Genomic DNA, 6,244 nt, shown 5'->3' with positions numbered 1-6,244 from the left:
TGCCAAATAGCTATCGATTTTCCCAAACAATTACTTCTCAGGATGGAAACCCTCGTCCCTAGGGCGCTGGACAAAGGCACGGTGTGAGCGTTGCTTTAATTGTCTTGCCCAAGGATACAACACAAAGAGCCTTCTCTGCCCGAAAACAATTTGGCCCTCTCAAATTTCTGCTCTCACAAATGTTATGTTTTTACATATACGCACTAAGCTGTCAGTTCAAACAATGTTGCAGGTACAAGGAATTTGCATCAATTAATCAATCCTCTATTTAGCGTGGTCAGTACGCTTTGTTTAAGAGCTAGCTTCCAGGTACACCGCGAAATAATAAAATGAAAAATAGATGAATAAAACCTTCATTTTCCTTAGATTATAGAACTGGCCCTAAAAAAGACTAGCTATGGTAGTTGTAATATTGGCCAATAAAATTTGCCCTCCTGCCGTTGTACCAGCCTTTCAGTCAATGTGGTTTCATTAGCAAGTGTATAAATTTATAGTTTATCTATAATTGCATCAGGATTTATCCACAATCTGTAGTTGTTAAAACGGCAGTGGAAAGGAAGACTAAAACGATTTCTACTCAAGAATTCAGTTGTCCCTAGTACGTCCATTTGAAAGGGTAGAGTTTTTTATCCAATCATAGTGAGGGATTGTATCAGCAAAATGGCCCCTCAGTGTATTATTTAATTCAGTCTGTTTTCTGTAACATTAAGTCAAGTTGGAGCATTTCTATGCAAGTCCAGCGCAGGTTACCCCCAAGTGAAGTAACTTTAGTCAAACGTTCGCAGCCCCCCATGGGTGGAGAGAAAGTACTGCGACAACAAATTTCTTTCCTAAGAACAAAAACAACCGAGTACCCTGGCGACACTTAAAACTGCAACTCTCGATTTGGTGTTTGCTATACGCCACCTTGTTCCTTACTGATAAATTTAACCTGTAAGGACTCCTTCGGGATGCCCTTTTCAGTTGGTTTATGCTTTGCCTTCCAAAAAGTAACTAGAATTCTTTTGTTGGCTTTAATTTTCAGCAACCACCTATAGTCGTTCCCACTAATGACCAAAAAAAGAGATGCAACTATTCATTTGTGGATTATTAAAAAAAAAGTTTTCTTGGAGGTAACTCTCAATAACCGAAAAAAGTCAAGAAAATCTGAGTCATTGCAACCGTTCGTCAGCTGAATCAACTAGTCAGTTTTTCCACGTGAGGCTACTAGTTTCTTACTGAATGATTTATTACTGATTGGCTGTGATAGAGCAGGTCTTCTCATTTCTTCTATTAAAGCGTAGTCCTAACAAAACCAAACCTCGTTTTTATGCTCATTGCAAAACAACGGAGTCCAATCACTGTGTTTTTAGATTAATAGGTGCTATGCTCTTATACAGAAGTGTTTTTTCTACACCTAGTTGTGGCCTGAAACTGGTCTTCCAATTTGGAGCTATGCATACAGCAACACACGTTTTCAAACAGGGAGGTCATCCCTACACAATTACACAGTTATTTGTGTTATTTGTATAGCCAGTTTAGACTAAACTGATAGCAAAAGTGAACGCCTAATACTGAAGAAAAGAAGACTAAAATGCGCCAAATAAAGTTTTAGTACTTTTGCCCTGGACACTGGAATCAGACTAAAATCCTTCTTTCTAATACATCCACAACTTAATTTTGACTTTCAATTGTATTTCGTTTTTCTCAACCGCCTTCCTCACAGAAAAGCTATGTTCTAAGTTCCAGATGATCCCAACAGGCGTTATCATGATGATATTCAGTAACAAGTCACTTACTGAAAGTACCAGCCAGAAAATAAAAACTGACTCATTGCAGTTAAACTCCTGGCTTTGAAACTGCTTGTTCAGCTTGTTACTCGGTTTACCATAAGAGTTGCAGAATGACAAGATACTCTCTCTGAAAGGTAGTTTTGGCTCAGTTCCGCTAAAGGAGCCCTGATTTTTTTTTCTGCTTCACTTAATTGCAAACAGAACTGTGAGGATTGCTTCTTCACTTCACACTTTATCTGGCCACTGCGAAACGTATGATTTAATTCATAGACATCACTCAGCAATTCATGTTTGTAATGGTGACAACTAAGTAAATAAATTGCGATATTTAGAGAAGAAGAAGGTTTTTTCAGATGGTTTTCATGCGGGTTTCTCTCATCCAGGTGCACAAACTATGCACAAACCGAAGTGAATTTTAAACTAGTTGGCTTACCGAAACTAAAGTAATTACAGTGTGTTACTTGTATAGTGTCTGTAGTATTACAGATGAAAAAGGAAGAAAATGAGATATCAAGACCTGACGACCTCTGTATTCCGTTTTCAACACCGACCACGTGGCATGGCGAACGTCAGCTATTTCACGAAAACTAGGCAAGTCATATATTCCAGGTTTTAGCTGTTCAAAGTTAGTATGGGATTTTCTGGAAACAAAGTTTGCAATATTTTTGGGTGTTTTGGTAACACTGATACTATTAAAGTAAACAATTGGCAGACCTGCTGGCTTTAGTTGTTAATGAAAAATGTACTGAGCTTGCTTTTTGCCTGTTTAACTTCCACACCGACTGTAGTGAAATCAATTAGAGCAAACCTTGTCCAAATAACGCTTATGATTGATGGTAGTTTTAAGCAATACGAGGCCCTCGTCATTTAGGGTGAAAACCATCTTGGCCCTACTATGAAAGACTTTATAGCTGGAAAACTAGCTAAAGCTATTAGGATAAGAAAAACAGCTTACCTCCGGGAAGGAAATTTATAAAGTGCTGCACAATTCTGATGGCATAGTCAATGTTTTCTCCATAAACTGGCGAGTTGGTTCCGTTAAGGGGTGAACTGGGTCCGTTGAGGGATGAGCTGGGTCCATTGCTGGGCGATCCGTACATCTTCCTTGCTTGTATCCTGTATTCCTGCTTGTGTCTTGTCCTGTACGATTCCTGCTTGGGTCTTGTCCTGAGGCTTGAGTCTTGTCCTGCCCTCCTGCTTGGGTCTTGTCCTGAAAGCTTGTGTCTTGTCCTGTTGTCCTGCTTGTGTCTTGTCCTGAGGCTTGTGTCTTGTCCTGTCTTCCTGCTTGGGTCTTGTGCTGATAGCTTGTGTCTTGTCATGTCCTCTTGCTTGGGTCTTGTTCTGAATCTTGTCTCTTGCTCTGTGTTCCTACTTGTCGTTTTACTTCTATGTGCTTCAGTGTCCTTTTTCCTGAAGCTTGTCTTCTCTCGTTCTGTGTTTCTGCTTGGCCTTTATACTAAAGCTTTTGCCTTGTGCTGTCTTCCTATATCAGTCTTGACTCTTTCTTTTATGTTGTCTTTCTGCTTGGCTCTTGTCTTCACGCTTGTGACTTGCTTGGCTTTTCTGCTTGTAGACCTTTTCTTGCTGATTCTGCAAGTTTTTCCACACGCTTGAGGCTTGAATCTTGTCCTGGGGCTTGTGAAGACCTCCTTCTCTTCTTCAACGAACTGATTTTCAGGTCACAATTCTCGTTCAACTTAAGGCTTGCTTCCTTTGTTCAGTGATCCGCGCGTGCCCTCTGGAGCTTGCCTTACAACAGGTCCTTAAGCTGAGGACGCCAAATGGACTGAGGACCTTTCTTGTAGTTTTAGCACCTACGTTCTGCTCTTCACTGAGTAGCCCTTTCTTCAGCAACTGGATTGCGTCTTGGTGTCAGCCGAGGTTTTTTAGGCTACTTCTTCTAACTGTTTGTCTTGGGTCTCTTGATGAGTGCTGTGTTTCAAAGTTCGAGCTTGGGTCTTGCTCGTTCAAGCTGGAATCCTCGCCAAACGTTTCTCTAGAATGGCTGTCTTGCTTTGAGGTACATCGCTCGAGTATAATTCGTGGTTCTAATCTGTCCTTTCGCACCTGTCGTTGTTCTTCAGTGCTGTGCCTTCGATAACGTAGCTGCAGTGACCTCCGCGAGTATTTGAACGGAATTTAACCAGTCCAGTATTTTAATAATTGCACCTGAACAAACCAGCTTGCAAACGCGGAATCTGATTTGTCAACGGCCTTTGCAGAATACAATCATATTGTTCCAAAACAATGGCTTGAGGTCACAATGACTTGGCGGATATGATAACAAACTCGCCTGAAAGAGAGTTCCAGCAACATTGACGTTACTAAACGCTATCAAACATGCAATTAGACATTGATGATATTAAAGTATGTTCTTCCTGTGCAAGAAACTTGAACAAAACAAAAAGAAGAAGAGATCTTTTGATCGACAATTGACACTTCTGCACGCAGTGAAATACTTCCGCTGCACGAAATTTGAAATTCTGCAACATGCAAGGCAGGCTTTGCAAGAATGGTGTTCTGTTTAATTCAGAAATAGTTTTCCAAATTTTGGAAATTTTGAGCACTAGAGGTGCAATCTCAGCTAGCATTAAAAAAAATGCGGGAAGTCGAAGATATAGAGAGGTCATTTTTTGCGTCCGCATACTGTAAAATATCAATAATTTCCTTTAGCCTTTGCCCTGCAGTTTTAATTTGTGGTTATACAGATTACAACGGTTTCCAAAGCAACGATGTCTTTTTATGCACTAAAAACCAATATTTTTTACCGCATTTAATTTCTTTTATATTATACGAATTCTCGATGGGTTAATTGTGACAGGAACAAATGAAAATAACTTTCTATTCGGAAGCCAAAACATTGACAAGGCAGTGAGGTCACCAACTTATAAAGCTTGCAGTGCAGGTCGCCTTATGCTGCTAACTACATAAAAAACGTTGTGCTCAAAAAAGGTTAAATAGTGTTAGTTGCGACTTTAAGTGAAAAGCTGCACTAAAATTCAGTATTGGAAGTTTTGACAAGGATGGGTAAATAATTTAAAAAGCTAGACATAGCTGAGCAAACCACTAAAAGCGTCCTGTTTATCTTTCTACGGAAGAGAAATTTCTCTGCCGTGTGTCACGGTCTACGGAATGTGTTCCTGTCATGTTCAGGTCTGCAAAAATCGTGACCGAGTGTGGGAGTAAAAGTTTCGTGACTACAAAACTGAAATTAAATCTTTTAAACTGTAAATTATACTTCTGATGAACTAAATGATTGTGCCATAGAGAAAATTTTCAGATAAATAGACTATTTGCTGCCGTTTATATATTTTACCTGAAGAATCGTCAATCGAGTGGAACGTGCTAAACTTAGACATGAACATCCGGTGTTTTTTCGTGAGCTTGTTATAGCTCTTTTGACGTCGCATTTACTCCAGCTAAACACGAAATCAACTACGTAAATTAAAACAAAACAGCTCAGTTATTTTTCAAGTGAATTTTGCTTGATTGAAGCAACTTGTTATGCACAGTAGCAAGATATAGATCGACAGTGTTTATTTGCTGCAGAAAAGTTACAATCCCTGATGCAAGCATTGACCATTTACTTTTTCCGCATTCCCAAGTTCAGACTAGCAGTATTAAACTCCAAAACTTTATCGAAAAACGTTACACATGCCGAATTTTAGACGTTTAAGATCAGTTTAAAATAGATCAATATGATTAGAACATTGTCCGTTATTAAAACAGTTAACTTGAAATCACGGTAGATGCAAACATTCTGCGTCAAATACTGAGTAACCTATAGTCAGTAATTCATGGTATAGAAGACCTAAGTATCTTCATTATGCCAAGATTCCCAATAAAGATTTCTAAAAATCTTAAAAGCGATCAACTCTTCTTTGAATTTTCCACGAAATGGTAAAACTCTACAGTTAAACAATTGGAAACATTTGCAGAAGAACATCCAATCTGCATCTCCGTGCGAAAAGCCTCGACTAAAATACAGTTGAATCCCGGTAACTAGAACCCTCGAAAACTCAAACCTCCCGCTTACTATCGAACTTTTTTCGATTCCCTCGCAGTTCATTTCTTACTAATTATACCCTCAATAACTCGAACCCCCAATAACTCGAACCTTTTTCGATTTCTCTTGAAGGTTCGAGTTATCGGAATTCAACTGTATACCGGCCATGCCGGTACATTCAACTGAAAAGAAAACCGTGAAATAACACATAAAATAAGACAATTACCTATATGCTTTTTGTGAGCACATGCCACCTTGAGTTTGTTCAAACACTTTTTGAGGCGAAAGCTTACCTTGAAAGACAACTTTCTCAGTTTGAACTTATCCGTTCAAGACCAAAGCCGATATGTTACAGAGTGACGGGCAACCAGTCCTCATGCAATGCTCCGCCGTGATACGATCTCCTAAGTACATCGAATAACCGTTAATAAATTCTTGGAAATTTTCTACAAGGTGGCCATTTCAT

General features: G+C 39.3%; 1 protein-coding gene across 1 annotated transcript in view; it reads left to right on the top strand.

Annotated features, from left to right (window-relative positions):
• Positions 1-5,770, top strand: part of LOC144654761 (cytosolic Fe-S cluster assembly factor Nubp2 homolog) — a 98,995-nt gene extending 93,225 nt beyond the window's left edge. Inside the window, exon 8 of the mRNA XM_078514997.1 lies at positions 5,761-5,770. The gene's annotated coding sequence lies outside the window, so the exon portion shown is untranslated. The remainder of the gene's footprint in view (positions 1-5,760) is intronic.
• Positions 5,771-6,244: the final 474 nt, after the last annotated feature.

The sequence above is a fragment of the Oculina patagonica genome, chromosome 5 (genome assembly GCF_052425735.1).
Source record: "Oculina patagonica isolate OP01 chromosome 5, crgOcupat, whole genome shotgun sequence".
In the NCBI taxonomy this organism is placed as follows: domain Eukaryota; kingdom Metazoa; phylum Cnidaria; class Anthozoa; order Scleractinia; family Oculinidae; genus Oculina; species Oculina patagonica.
The sequence above is the reverse complement of the archived record's forward strand: the minus strand, read 5'-3'. Positions and strand labels throughout refer to the sequence as shown.